This window comes from Oreochromis niloticus, linkage group LG11 (genome assembly GCF_001858045.2).
Source record: "Oreochromis niloticus isolate F11D_XX linkage group LG11, O_niloticus_UMD_NMBU, whole genome shotgun sequence".
Taxonomy (NCBI): Eukaryota; Metazoa; Chordata; class Actinopteri; order Cichliformes; family Cichlidae; genus Oreochromis; species Oreochromis niloticus.
In genome coordinates, this window is record NC_031976.2 from 15,914,602 (window position 1) to 15,923,524 (window position 8,923).

At 41.1% G+C, this 8,923-nt stretch overlaps 1 long non-coding RNA gene across 1 annotated transcript; it reads right to left on the minus strand.

Annotated features, from left to right (window-relative positions):
* Nucleotides 1–1,322: 1,322 nt before the first annotated feature.
* On the minus strand, nt 1,323–2,351 carry LOC112848158 (uncharacterized). Its single transcript, XR_003222112.1, has 2 exons — nt 1,769–2,351; nt 1,323–1,591 (listed from the first exon to the last, which is right to left on the minus strand). It is a non-coding gene; the product is annotated as an uncharacterized LOC112848158 (long non-coding RNA).
* Nucleotides 2,352–8,923: the final 6,572 nt, after the last annotated feature.

Here is an 8,923-nt window from a genome sequence, read left to right on the forward strand (position 1 = left end):
GACAGGAATATCCATGATGCATGGCAGTTTGTTCACTAACTTCCTCTCCACCACAGCTTCCGGAGCACAGAACGTGCTCTCCTGATCCAAGAAGAACACATCAAAGTGCACTGCACTCACCTGAACTGACAGAACACCTGTCATTAACATTTTGGTGCACACACAAGCTTGCTCACAAAAAACAGCCTGCCCATCCACTGCTTGTGTACAGCCTGTGTTTTGATCTTCCAGTTCAGCAAATGTATAAATGTGGGTGTCCAGGTATTTGTACTCCTCCACCACATCATATCAGCGGGTTCAGTATCTTATACTTTTGTCAAGATAATCCACACTGCAGCCGATTTGTATCTACAGTTACCAGAAAGAAGCCATAACCAAGTTACATGGATTCTTTTTCCTTTTTTTTTAATTACTTCATGTCATACAGGTAAACTAGTTATGTTATGTGCAACGCTGTCATGTGCCACTCTCTGATTTTATGTTTCAAATTCATGTAAGACATCCAGAGTACTCTGATGACATTGACAAGGACAACTCCAGTTTACATGGGAAACAATTATTTCATGTTTTTGAGATTATTTATTTACATCACTTTTCAGAAAACGTACATACAGGTCTGATTCAAAACTGCATATCTAATTTTAATGCATGTTGATGGGGCAAAAATATTCCTGAGATACTGTTAACATTATTAAATTTGAAGGCTATTGTACAGTGGTATTACTTTAAACTGAGTAAAACGGTATTTTGATAAAAGTTAAGGTCTCCGTTTTTTTCAGAAAAAGCATTCTGTCATTTATTTGCTTTTATTATTTATTCATATGCCTTCCGCGGACCATCTCGGCACTGCGTGGGTGATTGGTGGCTCCGTGCACACTAAGGGCTGCACACAGGGACAAGGCGCACTAATTACGATCAGATCTTCCCTGGGCAGGGAGAGGTGATGAACTGTATGCCACTTTTTCATTGGCATACATTAAGCACAATGTTTTATTGCCTACGGTGGGGCAGGTCACATACTGGGTGAAGGTGGGCAGTGTGGAGTCCATCGAGACATAAAGTCCCATGATATCAGAAGAAGAGATCTCGGAGATTGCGTTTGGAGGCAGCCTGTGACTCTCTGCTGACCACAGAGAGTCACAGGCTGCCTCCACGGATGCTAACGGCTAATAGCTCAATGTCTGTGTTGCAGAGTTGTTCTTTCACAGCGATGTGCCCAGGGATACCACAACAGTCTTTAGCAAACACTGCCAGCCCCCCTCCTTTCCTCTCACCGCTGTCTCTCGTCTTGTCCGCCCGCAGCAGCTGGCAGCCGGGCAGCCTACTCACAGAGGGAGTACCGGGCAGTGTCGGGGTACTGCCACTGTGACCGGGTTAGCGTCATTAGCTCCTCAATCATATCAGGGAGCGATCTCACGTTTACAGTGATTACAGGAAGGAGAGATGGTGTGTAAGGTGTCCTTCTCGGGAGACATCACCCCCGTCTCTTCCCTCACTGGGGATGTAGGGTCTGTCTGCCGGTAGCGCAGCTGCAGGGCGCAGCGCTAACAGCTGATCCCTAATGTAAACAAAGGAGCCATGCGCCGAGTGTCTAAATACGGGTGAAAAAAGAGAAGACAAAAGAAGAGAAAAGTCAACATAACTAGCACGAAGTGGTAACGCATGATGGCAGAATCTGATTGCTAAGACATAAGTTAAAGGTTAAGAGAAGTAAAGAGGAAAATAAGAAAGAAGCTCAGAAATTAGCAGAGCTAGCTCTGCTCATTACCTGTTAGCTGCCATAACAGGTACCACAGTTAAGGTTTCAGAAAAAGTATTCTGTCGTTTATTTGCTTGATCATGCTTAAAACACATCAAAATGCATAGCGGGATTATAATACAAGTTAATACTGTGGCAAGCACTGGTACCGAATAGGCAATCACTCAGCAGCAAGGTGAATCGGTGATGCATTAGTGTGGTCTGCACTTCGTCTTCTTTGATTGGGTGAAATGAGTTGAAAGTAATTGGATGAGGGAACCATGGGGAGTGCCCTGCATAATTTCAATAAAACGCCGTTTTAAACGCCGTTACAGCTGGCACAGAACGCCGTAAAAAACGCCGTTTTTATGCATCTTTGAACGGCGTTTTCTGCCGAGTGGCGGAAAAAACGGCGTTTCCGTGTGTCTTTGAACGCCGCTTTTTACGTCACTCGGATGGTGCGTTCAGGGCGCCATGTGAGAGTCGGAAAAAACGGCGTTTGTCGAAACAGAACGCCGTTTTTTTCGGCGTTTTGAAAAATTAAACGGCGTTTTTTACGCCGTTTCTTAATCAAACGCGTTAGAAAAGTGGCGAATTTTGGCACTAATGGCTTGCCATACTTTAGTCCTTATACTGCGGCTCCGCGTGGTTTGGGAAAATAAATTAGAAGTATTTAGCTGAAGTGCATTTTATTTGTGTTTAGTTCCTTTTTAAAAAAACAACAACTTGTAGTTCTATATTGGAAGATTGTTGTGATTTTGAAATATAAAAATAAAATTATATTTTATTATTTTTTTCATCGCTCAAAATAAGCGTCACACTCGGGGAAGCCGGTGTACCCGCCGAAACGCCATGCATTTATCGAGACTTTCAACCCCAGGTAGGCCAATTATGGATCTTCGGATCCACATTATGTCGGCAGCTGTTCTCCACCGTGAACTATGTTAAAAACAAACACCGCTCACGCCTCACAGATGACAGCTTACAGTCCTGCGTAAAGATGAAAGCCCCGATTTGCAGACGCTGTGAGCAGAGGTTCGGGACCAGAAGTCTCATATCACGGCAGACCCGACGATGTTTGCATGAACATGCTTTTCAGCATCTCTTTATTGACCACTTTTCACACACGGTTGCTGTACGCATACAGCCGGCTGTAGCTTTTCAGCTCACAGCCCGACAACACAACAGCAGAGAGAACACAGACTTTAAGGCGGAAAGGCGTGATTGCGGGTGCTGCTCAGGTGCGTCCGACGCCCATTCAGCGGCACTGCAGACCACGCCCCGCCACACACATTAACAAGGTAAAATAGATATTTAGGCAGAATTTTGCAAATATCTATTTTTTTTTAGCGGCATAGTGCTTTTTTTCAATTACTTTTTAAAAGGGTGGCGGCTGACAACAGTTTTTCTTTGCTACATGGATCATTTTAGTTCAGCTAGGTGTCTTTCCTTTTGTTATATTTCTTTAAGAGTTCAAAATGTGTTAATTACATAAATAAAATGTAATTTTCTCTGTAGCACTTCATGGATTTTATAAGCAACACACCTTAGTTGCTCTGTGGATTCTTTTAAAAAGCAGTGAAAAACTTTTCTGTTCAAACAAGCCTGTTGTTGATCTACGTATTTTATTCTTTACATTCTTTACATTTGATCTTTAACATTGTGTATAATGTCTATTGATTGTATTGTTTATTTTAATATTTGCGTACAGCGCTTTGTGACTGCCTGTCTGTGAAAAGCGCTTAATAAATAAACTTTACTTACTTACTTTAGTTGTTCACACAAAGCACAAAGGTAAAAAAAACAATATATACAGCGTTATCTTCATTTTAGATTTCAAAAAGTATTTGTGGCTCCCAGTGTTTTCTTTTGCGTGGAAACCGGGTCCAAGTGGCTCTTTGGGTGTTAAAGGTTGCAGACCCCTGGTCTGGGCTGTTCAAGTAATTGCTAAGACAATGCAAGGAGAGAACATCCTAGCAAATACATCCTGAGGTCAGACCATGAAATGCTCAGAGCAATCGCAAAACTCAAAATTTATGCTTCATTTCACACTCTACAGGCCTCGGGATATTAAATATAATGTCTTGTTTAGAAAAATTAACAGGAAACAAAAAAGAACAACAGAGCACGGTTTAGATTTGCTAAGTTGCTGAATAAACCACAAGACTTCTGGGATTTTTTGACAGATGAGGCCAGGGTGGAGATGTTTGGCCATAATGCACAGCACCATGTTTGACAAAATACAGCACACAACATACCAGCACAAACACGTCATGCCAACTGTCAAGCACGGTGGTGAACAGGTGATGATTTAGGTTAGTTTTGCTGCCACAGGACATGGGCACCTTGCAGTCTTTGAGTACACTATGAACTTCTCTGTATTCTAGAATCAAGCATGATTTCATCTGTTTGCCAGCTAAAGTTTGGCACACAGATGGTCATGCAACAGGACAATGATCCTACTCAGGGAAGCAAATCTACAACAGAACAGATAAAAAAGGAAACTCCTGTGAAAACATTTTCAGAAGACTTTTCTGCAAATATTAATACATATAAATTGCTTTGTACTGTAAATACTCCATGTGCACAAAGTGAAAAAAGATATTTAATGTTTTGCTCATGAAGCATCCTATTTTCTCTGGGCTCTGGGGAAATGGGAGGAAACCCTGTGAAGATGAGGAAAAACTGGGTAGTGGTGTCCAACTAAGGGGAAAAGACCCAAAAAACCAAGAGCAGACATGTGGACTGCTGGTACTGTTGCAGACATCACCCAGGCAGCAGCTCATGTAATCTCCAAAGAAATTTGGGATCTGTATCGTTTGCCTGTTCGAACACTGATCCTTGGTGGCGCAGCCTTTTCGAAATGCCATTGCCCCAAGTGCATTCACTGAGGAAATGAAAACATTTATAACAGATGAATCAGAGAGCACCTCAGAACTCAGGAAGATCAAACATGTACATACTTAGTGCCGAAGGTCTGTTACCTTTTCCATAGAAGCAGTAGTTCTCATTTTCATTGCACTGATGCAATGCATCCATTGAGGGTATTTTGTTACAGATGTAGCAGTTGGAGACCCAGCATCTCTGTTGGCTTCATCCTCTCTTTTTATGCTTTCCTTTTGTCTCACTTCTTTTTAAAATTTTTCACCTGTTTTTTGCAAGCCTGGCTTTCATTCACATAGATAATAATATGATGAGTAATAAAATAAAATAAATAAAACAAAAAGAGACTGCTCTTTTTGGGAAAACAAATGTGTCAGCAGAATTCACACCATGATTTTCCTTTCAGCCAGTCCTTTTACTTCCTCTAAAACAGGGGTCAGCAACCTTTTACACCCAAAGAGCCATTTGGACCCGGTTTCCATGCAAAAGAAAACACTGGGAGCCGCAAATACTTTTTGACATCTAAAATGAAGATAACACTGTATATATTGTTTTTTACATGCAGCTCTTTAGTCCTTATACTGCGGCTCCGCGTGGTTTGGGCAAATAAATTAGAAGTATTTAGCTGAAGTGTATTTTATTTATGTTAGTTCTTTTTAACTGGTAGTTCTAAATCGGAAGATTATTGTGATATTGAAATCACGTACGAACGTGATAATCATGTATATTGTAATAACGTGATATTATGTTGTTCAAACGTCAAAAGCATATTGTACAAATATGATAGTATATTGTACAAACATGAAAAGTATCTTGTTAGAACAATAAACTTTTCACGTTATAACGTGATATACTTATATTTTTCTTTTGCCTGGGTGGCAGCTCTACGCTTCCGTAGTTCGTGTCCCTGAGTTAGTGTTGTAAAACAGTTTGTGAATTTCCTGTTTTACTTTGAAGGTCTCGTTGTGTCTAATTAGACCTCATGTTCCCCTCTGGTGTGTCATTCCCTCATTACCTTGTGTGTGTTAGATTTGTATTGTGATTGTCATTTATGCTTAGAAATATTTACTCATATAGAAGTATATAATCATTTGTAGATTGAAAGAATGTCTCATCCTAGGAGGTCTGTAACAACTCTGTGTAGCATGAAGAGGGGAGTGCGTTCACTCCTTCAGAGTGTTCTGGCATAGATCACACACCTCCTAGGAGAGGTCGTATCTTCTCCTGCTGATATATGGTATAGCAAACACACGTATATCTGTTTGAGTCTAAGAGCCTTTTGTTCAGATGTACCGCTAGACTCCTGGCACCAGCTTTGGGGAGTCTTCCTGGGGTTACATCTTGACCCCATACACACACAGATACACACACACACACACACACACACACAGGGTATTCTTTGTTCACATGCATACCTATATAAGATGTCATATGTTAATGAACCTATGCATATTCATGTAACCACAATAAAAGGAGTGCTATGGGGAACCTGGCTGAGAGTCTGACGGAGGTCAAGTGGGTGGAACGACACTTGGCTCCAGGCAGGCCTCCCTCATGCATGAGTACTACAAAGAACTTTGCCTACTTGTGTCTTGTTTTTGCTGTGTAGCAAATTGTCCTGAACGTTCCAGCGAATAGGTTTATGCTACAAACCTATCAGTGTGTACTTATAGTGTGTACCTGCCTGTGTTCCTTGATGATTCGTCTGTGTAATTTGGTATCCTCTCCATCTCTCTGCTCTCCTTTCTCCATGTCTTCCTTGCGTGTCTATTAGGTTTGTCAGGTTTGTCTATTAGTTTTCCCAGTCTAGGTTTTAGTTGCTCCCTGTTCCTCATTTCCTGTTTTTGTACTTTGCCATCATTTTATGAAACGCTCACTTGCACCCCAGCCAGTACCTGTATTTTGGGTCCTTTTCTCACGACATAACCCGACTGCTGCCCCAGCCTTGATATTAATAGTAGTAATAGTAGCATTTTTTATTTTTTAACTTATTTTCTGAAATTATAAGTCAAATGTTGTTGATGTCATGATGTTGCAGTGTACTAATAGTGGCATTGTTGCAACAGTGCCGTGGTTTGTCATTAATAGCCTCAATTAAACCTCCGTTGCTGCGAATTAAAGTTGTTGTAATTTGGTGATGTATAGATTAAACTTAATTTAAACTTCTGCTGTGCCTCTTACTAAGGGGTCTTCTCATAGGCACTGTCCAATCACACAAAAGAACATCTTAAATTTTCACCATAACCAGAATCTAAGATAAGCATTTTTGCCTTTGAATAGAATAGAATAGAATAGAATAGCCTTTATTGTCATTGTACAGGGTACAACGAAATTGGAGTGCCACTCCCTTGGTGCAAAAATACAATAATAAATATAAATGTAGAATATGAAAGGTACATTTAAACAAACAATAGTAAGTACAATATATACAGGATAGCACAATATATACAGGATAGCAGCATTAATATAATGACAGTAAGAATAGCAGCATAATAATTGACGGTGACAGTATGGTGTAGCTAAGCAGTTTCAATTGTTTTTGAGCTTATTTACTATGGTGATAGCTCTGGGAAAGAAGCTATCCCTGAATCTGTTTGTCCTGGTTTTATGTGACCTGTACCGTCGGCCAGATGGTAATAGTTCAAACACTTGATTGCTGGGGTGAGAATGGTCCTTGATGATATTGCCAGCTCTGCTGAGGTACCGAGAGTTTGCAATGACCTCCAGGCTGGGCAGAGAGCAGCCAGTGATCTTCTGGGCTGTGTTGATGACCCTCTGCAGTGCTTTCCTGTCTGCAACTGAGCACCCTGCATACCATGTTGTTATGCTGTACGTTAGGATGCTCTCTATGGTGGCTCTGTAGAATGTCACCAGCAGCCTCTCATCCAGGTTGTTCCTCCTGAGCACTCTCAGAAAGTGGAGACGCTGCTGGGCCTTTTTTACCACCGCCGTGGTATTTGCAGTCCAGGAGAGATCATCAGAGATCTGCACGCCCAGAAACCTCATGGAGTGCACCCTCTCCACACAGCTCCCGTGAATGTACAGTGGGGCCGGGTCTGCTCTGCCCTTCCTGAAGTCGAAGATAAGTTCTTTAGTTTTCGTGGTGTTCAGTTGGAGGTTGTTAACTGAACACCACTCAGTCAGTCTGTTGACCTCATCTCTGTAGTCCGACTCATCCCCCCTTGAGATGAGTCCAACCACAGTGGTGTCGTCCGCAAACTTTATGATGGTGTTTGAGAGATGGGTAGGGGAGCAGTCGGATGTGTAGAGTGTAAACAGGAGGGGACTCAGAACACATCCTTGTGGAGACCCGGTGCTGAGTGTGATGGTGCTGGACAGGTGGGGGCCGAGTCTGACAGACTGAGGTCTATTTGTCAGGAAGTCCTTAATCCAGAGGCAGATGGGGGTGGAGAGTCCCAGGTGAGACAGTTTCTGGACCAGGATCTCTGGGATGATTTGAAAATAGCTCTAAGAAATTAAGAGAATATGGGAAATTAGATCACAGGATAGCAAACAATGTACTTTAAAATGAGATCTTCTTGTTTCATTGGAACAGTAAAGTACCATAACATAGAATAAATGAAAAAGCAAGTATCACTGCTATGGAGTTTTCATGTTTTGCATGCAGACTTATGCTGCAATTGTCATTTTGGCTTTTTCTTAATTAAACATTTGTGACTTAGAACCTTAAAGTTTAGAAGCACAACACTTTGTTTCCTTTTTCCATCAAGCATTTCTTTCAGCCACCTGCTATATGTGACCATTTTTTTTATTTTTATAACCACAAAGTACAAGATTAAATATTTTATTTATCAAAGATATATGATTACACATTCATGCAACGAAAGATTTTATATAAAAATTAGACACAGTGTAAGAAAAACACAACACACTAAAAAATGTTTTATGAAAATGATGTTCTTTGATGATCATATTACATGTCTCACATTGAAAAAGCAATATACTTAGAAAAAACAGTTTTAGAGAACTTACCCACCTTTACTTTTTCCACAGTGCCTGTATACCTTTTCCAAACTTGCTTTTCACCATCAGACACAATAACTCATGATTATCTAAGAACTCCCATCAAATGTCCATCACGCCTTCACAGTCATTTGTGTCCAATGCTCTCTTCAGGTGTGCTGGATCAGATGCAGAGTCTTCTGTACTTAGGGGGTAAAAATTGCTCTCTGCCAGTTCATTTAAAAATATCTCAAAGAGCGATGTTTTAAGTTGAAAAATGCTACCCGCGCTAATGGGGGTAGCTCGATTAACACGTTAGTGCCGTCCAACCACACACTG